Below are 19261 nucleotides of genomic sequence, written 5' to 3' on the forward strand. Positions count from 1 at the left end.
CGTCGCGGCCGCCGCAGGCCCCTCGCACTGGCCCACAAACCCCGGGCGCCGTCTCCACCGCCTCCTGGGGCGAGGCCTGGAAGGGCCGAGGGAAAGTCCGAGAATGAAGGGCCCCAGCAACCACGTCAGGCACCCGACGAAAGGCGAAGAACACTCCCTCTCCACCTCCCTCTAATGGCGTCTCCTTCCTCCTACGTCACACTTCAGTCACATGGGCGCCGCGGCCGCGGGCGGGCCCTGGAACCCGGCCCCGGAGAACGTGCCTGGACGTGGGCGGGGCTGCGGGGGCCTCCCGGGGGCGGGGCCGATGGAGCGGGCGTCTGCGTGCCGTCCTGGGCTGGGCCCTCGGCCTCCGCCGCCGCTCAGCGTTTGGTGGGAACCTGCTGTTCAGCCAAGCCCAGCTCAGGTGAAATGTTGAAGTGCAAGACGTTGTCGCTCTTGCTCCGGGAATTCTCGCCAAGCTAATGGCCTCTCTCACACGGAGTTGCTGTGAGCCAAACTGCTAAGTGCCCTTCAGTATCTTACCAGTATTTTTCTGTGGGATCCCAAATTATAACTTCTTTTAATTCCCCAGACCGCCAGGTCTCCTCGTCTTTCAGGTCTCAGCTTAAATCGGTAAGGCTTCCCTGACCACCCTTCCTCTGTCCTTCCATCCTCCTCACCCCCAGCCAAATGAGATATTTCGTAACACGAATATACCTTCCTTAGCAGTGTTTACCCCACTTCATGGAAGTTGCTTTGCTGAGTATTTCTCTGCCCTTATTAGGCTGCAGATTTGTTAAGGATAACACTGTGTTAAGACTTGCCCATCTTTTAATTTCTGACTCCAAGTGCCAAGCACATAATTGGCATTTTATAAATATTTGAGGATGAATGAATGAATGGACAATACCTCTTAAGCTGTTATACCTTGGTTCCCCAGATTTTTCTGTTTTCCATGAAGCTTCTGGCATTCCAAATTGACTCCACCTTGATAGACCTGGCTTGTTTGATAATTGCTTATTTTTCCTCATCTGCCTCCTCTTTCTTTCATGAAATACACTCCTCCAAGAAACCATACTGGTGTTTCTGAAAATTTGCAACTAGAAATCTGGTGTTGGTTTGGCAAACATTTTTCCCCATCAGATTCCTTTTCCATTTTAAACCAGATGTTTGTTTGCTTGTTGGTTCATTCATTCATTCATTCATTCATTCACTCATTCAGATATTTGAAGGTATCCACCATATGCCAGGCCCTGTGCTGAACAAGATACAATGTCTTTGTCATTAAGAGCTCACATTTTAGCAGAGAATAGAGACACAGCCAATTATACAATAAATGCTTTCGTCTTGATAAAGCTGTTCAGAATAATTTGTAAACTTATATGGGCACTCAACTGGAGTAACCTTTGGAGGAGAGCTTTGGAAGCAGAGGGAACAGTATGTCCAAGAGCCTCGAGGTACAAAGAAGCAAGCATCTAAAGTTAAGCAATATAAGAGGAAGGAAAAAAGCATCAGATGAGACAGGGAAGGAAGCCAGGGGTCAATACTGAAAGGGCCTTTCAGCAAATGAAGGGTTTTAATCAAGGGAGCTGACATAATCATTGTTGACTTTTAAAAAATCATTCTGGCTGTACTGTAATTTGGAAAATGGATTATAAGAAGGATAGTGTTAATTAGATTTATTTAGAATTAGTCATTAAAGATAACATATCTTTATTAATATCCTCATGATTATATCTGAGGATATATTCTCTACTTCTCTCTGCATTCCTCCTTTCAAGGCCTTTGCATATTCATGAATATTTTCAGAATTAGAGATTTCATTTTGAAGGGGCACCTTCCACTGTTCCTTCTGAATTTTTCATATTGGATTGAAATCTGCCTCTCTCTGCCTACAATTAATTGTTCTTGACCCAACTTACATGGCATGTATCTAATCTCTATTCTTTGTGAAATATCTTCATACATATGAAGAAAGCTATATGGTCTTCCTTTAAGCCTTCTCTTTTCAATATAGCTAATTCTTTCAACCACTGTTAGAATGATATGGATCCCACATCATTTTATAGCTTGATCATCTTAGAACCTATGTACAGTACTTTGCATTTATCACTAAACCAAAACAATTAAAATGTTTTATTGTAAAATAAAACAATTTTTAAAGATAAAATATTTTTTCAGGTTTAGCCTACATTGGGATTTAAGGAAAGTATTGCAAAGGTATATGGATTGCAATAAATTTTGAGCAGAGTGGATAAATATAGATGTAGCCCTAGCCAGTTTGGTTCAGCAGTAGAGCGTCTGCCTGCGGACCAGTGAGTCTCGTGTTTAATTCCGGCCAAGGGCATGTAGCTCTGTTGCAGTTGTCCCTGGCCTGTCCTTCCATCCTCCTTCTTCCCCCACCCCCCACCAAGTGAGGTATTTCATAACAAGAATATACCTTCTTTAGCAGGCATATTCCCTGCTTGTGGTCGTGTGGGAGGTAACCAATCGATGTGTCTCTCTTACATTGATGTTTCTCTCTCTGTGTCCCCCTGCCTCCCTCCTACTCTATCTGAAAATAAATGGAAAAATATCCTCGGGTGAGGATGAAAAAAATAAAAATTTAAAAATAAACTATTTTTTTTGTTGGTAGATATGTGTATTTATTGCCATTTTATTATTTGTATTTTTTATCCCTTTTTTTCCCTTCTTTTTCTTCTTAAAGAAAATCCATTAACATTTCTTATAATACTGGTTTGGTGGTGATGACTCCTTTAGCTTTATCTTGTCTGGAAAGCCCTTTATCTGTCCTTCAATTCTAAATGATAGCTTTGCTAGGTAAAGTAACTTCAGTTGTAGGTTCTTGCTTTTCATCACTTTGAATATTTCTTGCCACTCCCTTTGACCTACAAAGTTTCTGTTGAGAAATCAACTGACAGTCTTTTGGGAGCTCCCTTGTAGGTAACTAACTGCTTTTCTCTTGCTGCTTTTAAGAGTCTCTCTTTGTCTTTGGTATTTTAGTTATGATATGTCTTGGTGTGGGCCTTTTTGAGTTCATCTTATTTGTGATTCTCTGTGCTTTCTAGACTTGTATATCTACTTCCTTCACCAAGTTAGGGAAGTTTTCTGTCATTATTTTTTCAAATAGATTTTCAATTCCTTGCTCAATCTCTTCTCCTTCTGGCACCCCAATGATGCGAATGGTGGTATGCTTGAAGTTGTCTCAGAGGCTCCTTACACTATCCTCATTTTTTATTTTATTAATTAATTTATTTTTGTTACACGTTTCTACTTTTCCCCTCATTGACACCCTCCTCCCCACTCCCGCCCCCCCTTCACAGTATTGTTGTCTATGCCCATTGGTTATGCATATAGACATATAAGTTCTTTGGTTTATCTCTTTCTGCCCACCCCCACCCCCATTTTTTAGGTTTGTCAGTCTGATTCCCCACTTCCATGTCTCTGGGTTATCCTCATTTTTTAAAAATTTTTTTCTTTTGCTCTTCTGATTGGGTGTTTTCTGATTCCATATATTCCACATTGCTGATTTGATTCTCTGCTTCATCTATTTTACTGTTGATTCCCTGTAATTTAGTCTTCATTTCAGCTAGTATATTCTTTATTTCTGACTGGTTTATTTTTATGTTTTCCATCTCCATTTTTATGTTTCCTAGCTTTTTAAGTTCTCACTGAGTTTATCTACTCTTACCCTAAGTTCATTGAATATCCTTATAACTAGAGTTTTGAATTCTGCATCTTTAAGATTGCTTGTCTCCATTTTGTTTAGTTCTTTTTCTCGAGTTTGTTTTGTTGTTTCATTTGGAACATGTTTCTGTGTCTCTTCATTTTGATAGCCTCTCTTTGCTTCTATGTATTTGATAGAGCTTCTATGTCTCCTGGTCTTGGTAGAGTGGCTTTATGTAGTAGATGTCCTGTAGGATTGAGTGGTGCAGCCTCTCTAGTCACTTGAGTTGGATGCTCTAGGTGCGCCCCCTCCCCCATGTAGGCTTTGTGCACCTTCCTTTTGTAGTTGAGCCTTGATTACTGTTGGCATGTCAATGGGAGGGATTGACACCCCTCCCCCCCAGGCCAGTTGGCTTCGAGGATTGGCCATAACCACCATAGAGAATCTGCTGTGCAGGGGCTGACCCCACAGAGCAGGACTAACTTTAGTGGGACTTTGTACCTGCTGAATCCACTTTTGAGTGTGCCACTTTTTGAGGTGGTTGGGTGATGCTTTAGTGGGGTCTGAAGCTGTCCACTGGGTGTGCTGGCTCTGGGGTCTTCCAGGACATCTAGGCCAAGGTCAGCCACTGCCTGAGAGAGCCATCAGCATGAACTACAGAGCAATTTGCAGATGGTTACTACTTGTGTTGGGCTTGGAGGTGCCCAGGAATAGACCACATTGCAAACCAAGGCCAGCTGCCACTAGTGCCAGGCCTAGGGCCACTTAGCAAGAGTATGGGGTACGCAGAGGCCAGATGCTACTTGTTTGAGAGATTTTAGGAACATCCAAAGCATGAGCCAAGAGAGGCTGCTTGTATGGAAAAGCCACTGGAAATGGTTTAAGTGGGTCCACAGATTGGATGGGACAGAGTGCCAGGGAATCAGCAGGATGGGGCAAACAGTGTCAGCCAGACTGATACTCAGATAAGGCACTCATCTGCTGGCTCTGTGCGGGGAGGGCTCAGCAAAGGAACAATGGCTTCTGCTAGCACTTCTATCTGGGAGAAATCTGCCCCTCCAGCCTTTATCCTGATGCTAGACAATGTAGTCCCTCCCCATATGTTCCCAGTACCCTTTTAGCTGCTGCCCCAGTACTGGAGATCAGAGCAAGTGAGTCCAAGTAAGTTCATGTATGGCTCCTCTAAGAACTCTCCGGACTCCAGCAGCCCTCAGACTCACTCAACTATAATACCTATGGGTTTTCACAGACAGAAGCTATGGGGACTTCTCCTCTTAGCACTGGACCCCCAGCTGGGGGTTCTGGTGTGGGGCTGGGACCACCCTCTCCCCACAGGGGACTTCCACAGCAAAGACATCTCTCTTAATTGTCAACTGGCACACCTAGGTGTGGGACCAGCTCGCTCTGCATCTCCATCTGCAGCCTCCTCTTCACATCTCCAGCCATAGCACCTCCGTTCCACTAGATCTCAGGCGGCTCTGAATGATGGTTGTTCTGTAGTTCAGTTGCAATTCTGATGTGGTTGTGGGAGGATGTGAGCACTACATTCAACTGCTCCACCATCCTGACTGGAAGCTCTATAACAGCTGTGTTTGATGCCAAACTGGCATCCACACCTTCTCCTTTTAATCAGAATTCAGTCCTTGCTAACAGGTATCTACTCTCTTCTATGTCAAGGGCTATGCCTCTAGGTTCCAACTGGTTCTGATCTCATTTCCCTTTGGTGATGAGACCCACTATTTCTCCTGTATGTGAAGCAACATTTCAGATGCCTCTTGTTGGCAAACAAAACTGAGCTGTAATAGTAAGCATTGGCCACAAAGGGGCACAAGTAGCTCAATAAAATTTACGAGGTCAGTGTGGCTCAGTTGGAGCATCATCTAGTACACTGAAATGTTGTGGGTTTGATTCTCAGTAAGAACACATACCCAGGTTGCGGGTTTGATCCCCAGCCCTGGTTGGGGAGCATGAAGGAGGCAGCTGGTTGATGTTTCTCTCTCACATTGATGTTTCTCTCCCTTTTTGTCTCTAATAATCAATGAAAATGGGTGAGGATTTAAAAAATAAATAAACAAATAAGACTGGAACTCAGAAGTCCCTCAACATGAAAAAAAGAGAAACCACTGGGAGGTTTTCTTCACAGTTGTAGAAAACAAGAAAGTTCCAAGAAACATATAAGCTAGTGAAGGGAGAAAGTTCCCAACCCATTTATTCCTAAAGTGACAATGTTAACTAAGTGTCTCAAGAGCCCTGGCCAGTGTAGTTGGGTGTCGTCTCTGTGCACCGAGAAGTTGCCGGTTTGATTCCTGGTTGGGGCACGTGCCAGGTTGCAGGCTTGGTCCCTGGCGGGGGTTGTGCAGGAGGCACCTGATTGATGTTGTGCTCTCACAACGATGTTTCTCTCTTCTCCCTTCCTCTCTCTCTAAAAATCAATAAACTTTTTTTTTTTTTTTAAAAAGGTGTCTCAAGAAACTATATATTTTTATCAAAGAAGAAATTTAAGCCAAACTTCCAGATTCTCAGAATTCAACAATTTCTTCTAAAATATATATAATCTCAAAGGTTAAAGGGGGAGAACAAGTAAAGAAGCCAAACACTTTGTTTAATTCTAATGTGTATTTTATATTTCCATTTATAAATTGTATTTTGAAATAACCAGAGCACGAGGTTGTATCAGATGGAAGTATATGCTTGGCATAATTGGCAATAGAATTGTGTAGCCAAAATTTCTAAAGTACTAAAAAGGTTTAGTTCAGAGTGGTAGCAGCCTCACTGAGTCAGTCTAGTATATTCACTTTTAAAACCTAGATGTCAGCAGTTACATGGAACTGGAAATTCTAAAGGGATTTGTACACTTAAACTAGGCCTGAATGACTATATTTTCCAATCTTTTTGAGAAATAAATCAGTGTGGAAATGGAAAAGCTCTTAGAGAAATTTTTTTCTCCTGGTGAAATAATTTAGTTAAGGGTTCTTATGAGAGATTTGTGATGTTGAGATTGGAGAGCTTTTCAATAGCTGCGATGGTCTAATGGGATGTTTGGAAATACACATGTATACTGAGGATTTCAGCATTCAGTAAGTACCACTGGCTTGAGTGTTTTCTCTATTGGCTGCTCATTCCTGTTTGGTAAGGTCTTATTTAAAATCATACCATTTCTCATCTGGTTGGTGTGGCTCAGTGGTTGAGTGTTGACCCATGCACCAAGAGGTTGCCAGTTCGATTCCTGGTCACGGCACATGCCCAGATTGTGGGCCCGATCCCCAGTGGGAGGCATGCAGGAGGTAGCCAATTGATGTTCTCTCTCATTGATGTTTCTATCTCTCTCTCTCTCTCTCTCTAAAATCAATAAATAAAAGAATTTAAAAAAAATAAATAAAATCAATAAAGAAAAATATTTTAAAAATAAAATAAAATAAAAATAAAATCATACCATTTCTCATGCCACTTTTTAAGTACTTTCTAGCATGTATCACTGAATATGACAATTATTTATTTTCCATTACTTGAGCTGTAAACTCTATGGTAGTAAAGATCTGCCTTGCTTACCATTATATCCTGTGTCCAGAATAATGTCTGGAACATGGTAGATGCAAAATAAATGACCAAACCTCCCAAGTACCAGTAATCTTATGCCTTCATTTTTAATAAATTTCTCTCTCTCTCTCTCTCTGCCTTTGTACAAACCTCCAATTCCTTGAAGCTCCATCTGCCAGTGACTCCCCCAAATCCCCATTTGTATAGGTGTCCCTCCTTTGAACCTTTTTTTTTAATCCTCACTCGAGGGCATTTTTTCATTTTTTGTTCAGATAGAGTGGGAGGGAGAGAGAGGAAGAGAGAGAGAGAAACATCGACGTGAAAGGTACACATCGAGTGGCTGCCACCCGCACAACCCAACCAGGGCCGGGGACAAACTGCAACTGAGATACGTGCCCTTAGCGGGAACCAAGCCCCGGTCTCTCTAGACTGCAGGCCGACGCTCTAACCACTGAGCCAAACCGGCCAGGGCTGAACCATTTATTTATTTAATTAACTTTTAAAATATTTTAAAATTGATTTTTAGAGAGAGGGGTAGGGAGAGGGAGAAAGAGATAGAAACATCCATGAGAAAGAAACATCAACATCAATTGGCTGCCTCCTGCAGTGATGACCAACCTTTGGTTGGATAAAGTGGTCCCACAGTACTAGGAAGGCTCATCCCTAGGAAGTCTTAGCATTAGGGTTTGTCTTGCTGAACAATGAGCCATTGGGTATAGGGCAAGACCTTAATCTTGGAGGGAAATCAAGGCAGAATTTTTTTTTTCATCAAAGTGAAAGGCAGGTAAATGGGAGGCAGTCAGGTTTTATGGGCCCCTGTTAAGAAAAACACTCTGGATTATTTCTAACCAACAAGCTACTATGATCTAGGTATTGTTGTCTATCATACTTTTTTATATTTTGCATCCAGTATAATATTCACTTATAGTTTGAGGGCATAACATACATTTTTTTTTTATAATTTGACCATGTGATGGGTTTCTGTTTACTTTGGCCCATTGCAGCTTCTGTTGGAATTAATATAGTTAGTAGTCTTGATTAGGTTAGGAGGTAAATACATTTTCATAATTAGGTTTTGAGGTTTATATATAAAATTCCTTTCTTAATATTTCTTTCTTTTTTTTTTTTTTTTACCAACTTTTGCAATAGCATTTTTTCTAAATTTCATAAGAGAAATTATAAAAAGAGTATTATTACCCTGGCTGGTTTTGCTCAGCAGATAGAGCATCAGCCTGCAGACCAGAGACTCCTGGGTTCGGTTCCCGCTAAGGGCATGTACCTCGGTTGCAGTTTGTCCCCGGCCCTGGTTGTGGTCGTGTGGGTGGCAACCAGTCGATGTGTCTCTCTCGCATCGATGGGTCTCTCTCTCTTCCTCCCTCTCTCCCTCCCGCTCTATCTGAAGATAAATGCAAAAATGTCCTCGGTTGAGGATTAAAAAAAAAGAGTATTATTGATAATGCAAAAAGTTATCTTATACACCTTCAATAATTATTAACAGTTGGGCTATATACATAGGGTTTGAGAAAAGTCTAAACAACAAGTATAATAATTATTATTAATATTAGCAGCAACATTACTTTGTAGGTATACAGGCCTTGTCAGTGTCTCAGGATGGCTGTCTATTTCCGATGTCTGGGCTTTTCATTCTTGAAAGGTCTTTGATCTCCAATGTAGATGGAGGTGAGTATCAGAGTCGGGCAGATGTCCATTCACGGTTAGGCACCTGATAAGGTAAGGTCCCTTTCAACACTGTTGGAGAGTCTTTAATTAAAGTCTTTCCCAATGGAAAAAATCTCCTGGTTTTAAGTCATGGTTTTTGACGTCTTTGTCTCCTAGAAACACACTGTAAAATCAATGTTATTAATTCATCAGTCCATATAACTTGGTTAATGAGCCATTGATAATAATGCAGAATGTCTCCTTTCAGTTTTCCTTATATTTGGAAAACAAAAAGATTTAAAAATTAGCAATATTGAAAACAGTCATAAGAATAATATTCTCAGTTCATTTAGTTCCATAACCATTTTTCTGTTTATCCTGATTATTTGCCAGTATTTTCATGAATTCAGTTATTCCTAAATATTCATCTAGTTCAAAGATACAACCTGCTTAGAAATCTGTAATTTAGAGTAAGTCAGAGTCCTTTTCATGGATTTTTTTTAAAGATATAACATATCTGCAAATGCATTAGAATAAAACAATGACTGTCTGTAAATGACAGAACTTAAAGTGGCATGGTTATAGATTAGATTATAATGCAACTGATTAAAAAACTTTGCCTGTCTGTGAGATATAACATTTCAAGACACCATTTGGGGGGGGGGGGGGGCGGTAAATAATAATCACTGTATCCCGGCTGGTGTGGCTCAGTGGATGAGTATTGACCCATGCACCAAGAGGTCACTGGTTCGATTCCCAGTCAGGGCACATGCCCAGATTGTGGGTCCAATCCCTAGTGGGGGGCATGCAGGAGGCGGCCAATCGATGTTCTCTCTCATCGATGTTTCCATCTCTCTCTCCCTCTCCTTTCCTCTCTCTATAAAATCAGTAAAGAAAAATATATAATAAAAAAATAATAATAATCACTGTCAAATGACATAAAGAATAATACAAAGTTCATATGTATCTTTTTAGATTCAATATACAATTTTAATATATAAAGAACAAATAATATGCAAGATTTTAAGATGTTGCACATGGCTTATCAGAAATGTGCATTGAGCATTGGAAATAATTTATAAACTCCCAATGTGTGGACCACAAAAATCTGGAGTACCACTGCTGGACTCCCCCACAGAAAACCATCACTTTGGCTTGTCCAATGCCACTACCAAGACACCTGCTACCTCTGGGAGGTCCCTGTTTAAACTTGACTTTGAATCTTTGCCAGTTCCTCCCTAGAACAGGCTGACATTTTTAGAACATCCATTTTAATAAAAACATATGTATACAAATAGAACAGTTATTACTACTATTACTTTTATTTGGCAAAGCTTCCCATGTAATTTCAAGCATATTAAATAGGGCTAATTAGTTTAAAAACTTTTTTTCATAAGAGAGAATAAATCCTTGAGGTGTCCCATGGAAATAACTCAAAGTAATCTCTCAGTTAAAAAGAAAAAGTCTTGCCCTGGCCGATTTGGCTCAGCGGTTAGAGTGTCGGCCTGCGGTCCAGAGAGACCCGGGTTCGGTTCCCGCTAAGGGCACGTACCTCTGTTGCAGTTTGTCCCCGGCCCTGGTTGGGTCGTGTGGGTGGCAACCACTTGATGTGTCCCTTTCACGTAGTGATGTGTCCCTTTCACGTAGATGTTCTCTCTCCCTCCCACTCTATCTGAACAAAATACCAAAAAATGTCCTCGGGTGAGAATAAAATAAATAAATAAAAAATAAATAAAAAGAAAAAGTCTTGCCTTGGCTGGTTTGGCTCAGTGGTTAGAGTGTCGGCCTGGCCTGCGGTCCAGAGAGACCCGGGTTCGGTTCCCGCTAAGGGCGCGTACTTTGGTTGCAGTTTGTCCCCGGCCCTGGTTGGTCACGCAGGTGGCAGCCACTTGATGTGTCCCTTTCATGTCAACGTTTCTCTCTCTCTCTCTTCCTCACTCTCTAAAATCAATAAAGACAAAAAAAGTGTGGTCTTCATCTGTTTAGATAGTTAAAAAAAAAAAAGTTTCAAAAATGTAAATTTTGGGAAGGTTGTCAGACTTAACCAAGATTGTGACATAAATTTAGTTTACATGACAAAGGAGAATTAAGTTTGCAGATGGGATTAAGGTTGCTAATCAACTGATCTTAAAATAGTGGGATGAACTCTGGCCGGTTGCTCAGTGGTTAGAGCATCAGCCCGAGGACTGAATCGTCTCGGGTTTGATTCCTAGTTAAGGGCATATATCTGTGTTACAGGTTCATTCCCAGCCCTGGTTAGGGTTGTGCAGGAGGCAACCAATTGATGTGTCTCTTTCACATTGATGTTTCTCCCCCCCCCCCCCTTTCTACTCTATTTAGGAATCAATGAAAAAATGTCCTCAGGTGAGGATTAACAACAACAAAAATAGTGAAATTATCCTGGATTATCCAGGGATGCCCAGTGTAATCACAAGTATCCGTAAAAGTAGAAGTCATGTGGTGATTGCAAGGGGATGGGGGTGGAAGAGGGTATAGAGGAACTAAATGATGATGGACAGAGACTTGACTTGGGGTACTGAACACACAGTACAGTGTACAGAGTATGTATTATATAACTATGCACCTGAAATCTGTATAATTTTGTTGGCCAGTGTCGCCCCAATAAATTCAATAAAGAGGAGGGGGACCCGGCTGGTGTGGCTCAGTGGTTGAACATCTATCCATGCACCAAGAGATTGCTGGTTTAATTCCCAGTCAAGGCACATGCCCAGGCTGTGGACCAAATCCCTAGTGGGGACATGCAGGAGGTGGCCAATCAATGTTCTCTCATCAATGTTTCTATCTCTCTCCCTCTCTGTTCCTCTCTCTCTAAATCAATGAAGAAAAAAATTTTTTTAAAATAAATACAATAAAGAGGAGGGGGGAAAAGTAGAAGCCAGAAACAGGAGATGTAATGACAAAAGCAAGGTCAGAGTGGTATGATCCACCTCTGCTGCTAGCTTTGAAGATATAGAAAAGGAATCATGAAGTAAGGAATGCAGGTGGTCTCTGAAAGCTGGAAAAGGGGAAAAAACACTCTTTCCTCTTGATCCTCTAGAAAGGAATGCAGCTCTTCCAATACCTTGATTTTAGCCCAGGGAGACCTATGTCAGATGTCTTACCTAAAATTGTGGTGATTTGTTATAGCAGCAGTAGAAAATTGGTATTTATAAATGTCATTTAAGTCCCAAATATCTGAGATTTGCCATGTATCTTTCTGCTATTGATTTACAATTCAATTGTTTTGGTTTGAGAACATATTTTGAATAATAATAAAAAATTTATTTTTTCTTTATTGATTTTAGAGAGAGAGTAAGTGAGAGAGAGAGAGAGAGAGATAGAAACATTGATGAGAGAGAACATCAATTGGCTGCCTCCTGCATGACCCCCACTGGGGATTGGGCCCACAACCTGGGCATGTGTCCTGACCAGGAATTGAATTGGCAACCTCTTGGTGCGTGGGTTGATGCTCAACCACTGAGCCACACCAGCCAGACATATTTTGAATAATTTTTTTCTTTAAATTTGCTTAAATTTGTCTCATGGTCAAGAATCTGGACTATTCTAGTGAATAGTCTATGTGTATTTGAAAGGATGCATTTTGTTGTTGGGTCAAGTTTTTTATGTCAATTTGGTCGAGTGAATTGCTAGGATTATTCTGATCGTCCCTATCTTTTTTTTTTTTTAATCCTCACCCAAGGATATTTTTCCATTTTTTTGTTCAGATAGAGTGGGAAGGAGAAAGAGAGAGAGAAACATCGATGTGAAAGGGACACATCGAGTGGTTGCCACCCACACGACCCAACCAGGGCCAGGGACAAACTGCAACTGAGGTAGGTGCCCTTAGCGGGAACTGAACCCGGGTCTCTCTGAACCGCAGGCCAATGCTCCAACCGCTGAGCCAAACTGACCAGGGCCAGATTGTCCCTATTTTTATTGATTTTCTGGTAACTGCTTCTGTGTTGAAATCTCCAACTTGTAGATTTGACTATTTTTCCTTTCAGTTCTACCTTTTATTTCTATTTTCCCCCGTGTATTTTGAAGTTCAGTTGTGAGGTGTGTAGACATTTAGGACTGTTATGTCTTCTTGGAGAATTGACCCATTATTACATAATATCCCTTTTTATTCTTTTTTTTTTTTTTTAATCCTCACCCAAGGATATTTTTCCATTTTTTGCACAGATAGAGTGGGAGGGAGAGAGAGGAAGGGAGAGGGAGAGAGAGAGAGAAACATCGTGAAGGGACACATCGAGTGGCTGCCACCCGCATGACCAACCAGGGCCGGGGACAAACTGCAACCGAAGCACGTGCCCTTAGCGGGAACCGAACCCGGGTCTCTCCGGACCGCAGGCCAACGCTCTAACCGCTGAGCCAAACTGGCCAGGGCCCTTTTTTTTTTTTTTTTTTGAATTTTTTTTATTTATTTATTTTTTGTTACAGATATTTTACCTTTTTACCCCATTGGCACCCCCCCCCCCTCCACCCTGTCCCCGGCTTAGTTGTCCATGTCCATTGGTCATGCATACATGCATATAAGTTCTGTGGTTTATCTCTTCCCACCCCCCCACCCCCCATCCCCTCTTCTGAGGGATGTCAGTCTGTGTCCTACTTCCATGTGTCTGGGTCTACTGTATTCCTCAGACTGTTATGTTCATTATATTCCGTATATAAGTGAGATCATGTGGTATTTGTCTTTTTCTGCTTGGCTTCTTTCACTTAGGATAATACTTTCCAGGTCCCTCCATGTCGTCTCAAAGGATAAGAGATCTTTCTTTCTTACCGCTGCATAGTATTCCATTGTGTATATGTACCACAGCTTTTTGATCCATTCGTCTACTGGTGGACACTTGGGCTGTTTCCAGATCTTAGCTATTGTAAATAGTGCTGCTATGAACATGGGGGTACATATATTCTTCCTGATTGGTGTTTCAGGCTTCTTAGGGTATATTCCCAGCAGTGGGATCACTGGGTCAAATGGAAGTTCAATTTTTAATTTTTTGAGGTAGCACCATATTGTTTTCCATAGCGGCTGCACCAGTCTGCATTCCCACCAGCAGTGTATTAGAGTCCCCTTTTCTCCACACCCTCGCCAACACTTGTTGTTTGATGATTTGTTGATGGTGGCCATTCTGACAGGTGTGAGGTGATACCTCATTGTTGTTTTAATTTGCATCTCTCTGATGATTAGTGATGTTGAGCATTTCTTCATATGTCTCTTGGCCATTTGTATGTCCTGTTTGGAGAGGTGTCTATTCAGCTCCTCTGCCCATTTTTTAACTGGGTTCTTTGTCTTCCTTTTGTGGAGTTGTATGAGCACTCTGTATATATTGGAAATTAACCCCTTATCTGATACATCATTGGCAATGATGTTCTCCCATACAGTGGGTTGCCTTTCCATTTTGATGATTGTTTCTTTTGCTGTGCAGAAGCTTTTTAGTTTGATGTAGTCCCATGTGTTCATTTTCTCCTTTATTTCTGTTGCCTTAGGTGATGTATCAGTGAAAATTCTGCTCCGTATGATATCCGAAATTTTGTTGCCTACATTTTCTTCTAGAATTTTTATGGATTCACGGGTCACATTTAAGTCTTTTATCCATTTTGAGTTTATTTTTGTGTATGGTGTAAGTTGATGGTCTAGTTTTATTTTTTTGCATGTAGCTGTCCAATTTTCCCAACACCATTTATTAAAGAGGCTGTCTTTACTCCACTGTATGCTCTTGCCACCTTTGTCAAATATTAATTGAGCGTATTGCCTTGGGTCCATTTCTGGGTTTTCAGTTCTGTTCCACTGGTCTATATGCCTGTTCTTGTGCCAGTACCAGGCTGTTTTGGTTACAGTCGCTTTGTAGTATAACCTGATATCTGGTATTGTGATCCCTCCAACTTTGTTCTTCTTTTTCAAGATTGCTGTGGCTATTCGGGGTCTTTTTTGGTTCCATATGAACTTTTGAAGTATTTGTTCTAGTTCTATGAAATATGTCGTTGGTATTTTGATGGGGATTGCATTGAATCTATAGATTGCTTTGGGTAGTATGGACATTTTAATTATGTTAATTCTTCCAATCCATGAACAGGGTATGTGCTTCCACTTTTTTATATCTTCCTCTATTTCTTTTTTCAATGACCTGTAGTTTTCTGCAAATAGGTCCTTTACTTCTTTGGTTAAGTTTATACCTAGGTATCGTAATTTTTTTGGAGCGATGGTAAATGGGATTGTTTTTTCAGTTTCTCTTTCTGTGAGTTCATCATTGATGTACAAGAATGCCGTCGATTTCTTGACGTTAATTTTGTATCCTGCTACTTTGCCAAATTCATTTATTAAGTCTAATAGATTTTTGATGGAGTCTTTAGGGTTTTCTATGTACAATATCATGTCATCTGCAAATAATGACAGTTTCACTTCCTCCTTTCCAATTTGGATCCCTTTTATTTTTTCTTCATGTCTGATTGCTGTGGCTAAGACTTCCAGTACAATGTTAAATAAGAGTGGCGAAAGTGGACATCCCTGTCTTGTTCCTGTTCTTAATGGAAATGTTTTTAGTTTCTGTCCATTGAGTATGATGTTGGCTGTAGGTCTTTCATATATGGCCTTTATTATGTCGAGATATGATCCCTCTATTCCTACATTGCTGAGCGTTTTTATCAGAAATGGATGCTGGATTTTGTCGAATGCTTTTTCAGCATCTATTGATATGATCATGTGGTTTTTATTCTTCATTTTGTTAATGTGGTGTATCACGTTTATTGATTTGTGAATATTGTACCAGCCTTGCATCCCTGGAATGAATCCCACTTGGTCGTGGTGAATAATTTTTTTGATGTATTTCTGGATCCGATTTGCTAGTATTTTGTTCAGGATTTTGGCGTCTATGTTCATCAGGGATATTGGCCTGTAGTTTTCTTTCTTCGTAGTGTCTTTTTCTGGTTTTGGAATTAGAATTATGCTGGCCTCATAGAACATGTTTGGAAGTCTTCCTTCTTTTTGAATTTTTTGAAATAGTTTGAGGAGAATGGGTGTTAGTTCTTTTTTGAATGTTCTGTAAAACTCCCCGGTGAAACCATCTGGGCCTGGGCTTTTGTTTGCTGGGAGAGTCTTGATTACCTCTTCAATTTCCTTAGTTGTTATTGGTCTGTTCAAGTTTTCTATCTCTTCCGGGAATAGTTTTGGGAGACTGTGTGTTTCTAGAAATTTGTCCATTTCGCTGAGATTGTCGAATTTGTTGCCATATAGTTGTTCATAGTAGTTGTTAATGATCTTTTGTATTTCCGTGGTGTTGGTTGTTACTTCTCCTCTTTCATTTCTGATTTTGTGTATTTGGGTTCTCTCTCTTTGTTTCTTGGTGAGTCTAGCTAAGGGTCCATCTATCTTGTTTATCTTTTCGAAAAACCAGCTCTTTGTTTCATTGATCCTTTGAATTGTTTTTTTGGTCTCTATGTCATTTATTTCTGCTCTGATCTTTACTATTTCCTTCCTTCTACTTGCTCTGGGGTTTTCTTTTTGTTTGCTTTCTAATTCTTTAAGTTGTGAGGTTAGACAGTCAATTAGAAATTTTTCTTGTTTTTTGAGGTAGGCCTGTAGTGCTATGAACTTCCCTCTCAGAACTGCTTTTGCTGCATCCCATAGATTTTGTGTTGTTGTGTGTTCATTTTCATTGGTTTCCAGGAAGTTTTTAATTTCTTCCTTGATCTCCTCGGTGACCCATTCATTGTTTAATAACATGCTATTTAGCCTCCATGTGTTGAAATGTCTTTGCATGTTCTTGTTGCAATTGATTTCTAGTTTCATGCCATTGTGATCTGAGAAGATGCTTGATATGATTTCAATCTTCTTGAACTTGTAGAGATTTAGTTTGTGTTCTATCATGTGGTCTATCTTTGAGAATGTTCCATGTGCACTTGAGAAGAATGTGTATTCTGTTGTTTTGGGGTGTAATTCTCTGTAGATATCTATTAAATCCATTTGGTCTAGTGCTTCATTTAGAGTCTCTGTTTCCTTGCTAATTTTTTACCTAGAGGATCTATCCAGTGCTGTCAACGGGGTGTTGAAGTCCCCTGCTATGATTGTATTGTTGTCGATTTCTCCTTGGAAGTCCTCCAGAAGATTTTTAATATATTTTGGTGCTCCTATATTGGGTGCATATATGTTTATCAAGGTTATATCTTCCTGTTGGATAGATCCTTTCAATATTATGTAGTGGCCGTCTTTGTCTCTAGTTATGGTCTTCATTTTGAAATCTATTTTATCAGATATGAGAATTGCTACCCCAGCTTTTTTTTGCTTTCCATTTGCTTGGAAAATTTTTTTCCATCCCTTCACTTTCAACCGATGTGAGTCTTTTGTTGAGAGGTGGGTCTCTTGTAAATAACATATAGATGAGTCATGCTTTCTTATCCAATCAGCTACTCTGTGTCTCTTTATGGGAGCATTCAATCCATTTACGTTTAAGGTGATTATTGATATGTACTTATTTATTGCCATTTTTGTTTAGTGTGGTTCTATTTTTCTTCCCATTTCTACTGCTAATTACAGCAGTCCTTTTAACATTTCTTGCAGTCCTGGTTTGGTGCTAATGTATTCCCTTAGCTTTTTTTTTGTCTGGGAAGCTCTTTATTTGATCTTCTATTTTGAATGATAGCCTTGCTGGGTAGAGTAGTCTTGGATTCAGATTCTTGTTTTTCATGACTTTGATTACTTCATGCCATTCTCTTCTGGCCTGTAGTGTTTCTTGTGAGAAGTCAGCTGAGAGCCTTATGGGGTTCCCTTTGTAGGTAACCTGTTGCTTATCTCTTGCTGCTTTTAGGATTCTCTCTTTGTCTTTAATTTGTGGCATTTTAATTACTATGTGTCTTGGTGTGGGCCTGTTTGGGTTCTTCTTACTTGGGACTCTCTGTGCTTTTTGAACTTGATTGCCTTCTTCCTTCACCAAATTAGGGAAGTTTTCTCTCACTATTTTTTTGAATATATTCTCTATCCCTTGCTCCTTTTCTTCTTCTTCGGGGACTCCTATGATGCGAATATTATTACGTTTCCAGTTGTCCCATAGTTCTCTTAAGCTGTCTTCCTGTTTTTTAATAGTTTTTTCCTTTTGTTTTTCTGATTGGTTGATTTTTTCTACCCTGTCTTCTAATTCACTGATCCGGTCCTCAGCTTCCCCTACTCTGCTTTTTTATTTTTTTTATTTTTTTTTTAAAGGTGAGAAGACTGGTAGGGCAGAGTAGTTTTCTTGGATTTATTTTTTTTATTTTTATTTTTTTTTTATCCTCACCCGAGGACATTTTTCCATTTTTTACTCAGATAGAGCGGGAAGGAGAGAGAGGAAGAGAGAGAAGCATCGATGTGAAAGGGACACATCGAGTGGCCGCCACCCACACGACCCAACCAGGGCCGGGGACAAACTGCAGCTAAGGTACATGCCCTTAGCGGGAACCGAACCCGGGTCTCTGTGGACCGCAGGCTGATGCTCTAACCGCTGAGCCAAACCGGCCAGGGCCCTACTCTGCTTTTTAAACCTTCCCATGTGTTTTTCATTTCGGATATGTCATTTTTTATCTCTTCTTGTTGGTTTTTAATTTCCATTTGGCTTATTTTCAGTGTCTCTATGTCCTTACTCATGCTGTTCAGCTTCCTCAAGATCATGGCTCTGAATTCTAGCTCTGTTAACATGCCTAATTGCTCCACATTGATCTCATCTTCGGTGGAGGTCTCTTGCTCTTTCATTTGGCTTCTGTTTCTTTGTTTCACCATTTTGGCTATCACTGTGGGCTTTGGAGCCTGTCAAGTTCTCCCTGTGGGTGTTGGTGTTCTGCTGTTTGTGGCTCCCTCTCCTGTGTTTAGATGAGCGAGGGAGGACCCGCGTTGAACACCACTGTCAAGTCTTACTTTCCTGGTTAAAGTTGCCAGCCCAGGAAACGTACTGTTATCCTCTAGCTTTTTGTCTGGAGGCTAGCAGTCTAGGTTAACTGATGAGTTTTGGGTTGTCAGTTGATTGAAAAACTCCCTCTGGTGCTCAGCCAAGGGGCTTTCACGAGGGTGGGGCAGATGTTGGTTGTTAGTGAGCCTCAATTAGCACTTCAATGGCCCACAGGGTGGGGTTGGATCTCCGAGGGAGGGGCTGCTGCCTCTCCTCAGAGCCCTGGGAAGGAGCAATGTGGCCACCGTCCTGAGTGGCTGCACTCAGCCAAAGCTCTGAGCGCCCTCCAAACCCCGAGTGTCCCGACACAGTTCCAGTCCAGTCTGCCCTCCCTCCGCCGGAGCCCAAGGTGAGTGGCTGTGGCTGTTTCAGCCTCTGTCCCGGCTGCGCTGCGGGGCCGCCTGGGAGTGTGACCCGAGGGCGCCGCTTACAGCTGAGGCCGCTGCCGAGCTGCCGACCGTGGGCTCCCAGCCCCGTCTCGCGCCTTCGCAAGCCTACCGGGATG

Source organism: Molossus molossus, unplaced genomic scaffold (genome assembly GCF_014108415.1).
Source record: "Molossus molossus isolate mMolMol1 unplaced genomic scaffold, mMolMol1.p scaffold_m16_p_10, whole genome shotgun sequence".
NCBI lineage: Eukaryota > Metazoa > Chordata > Mammalia > Chiroptera > Molossidae > Molossus > Molossus molossus.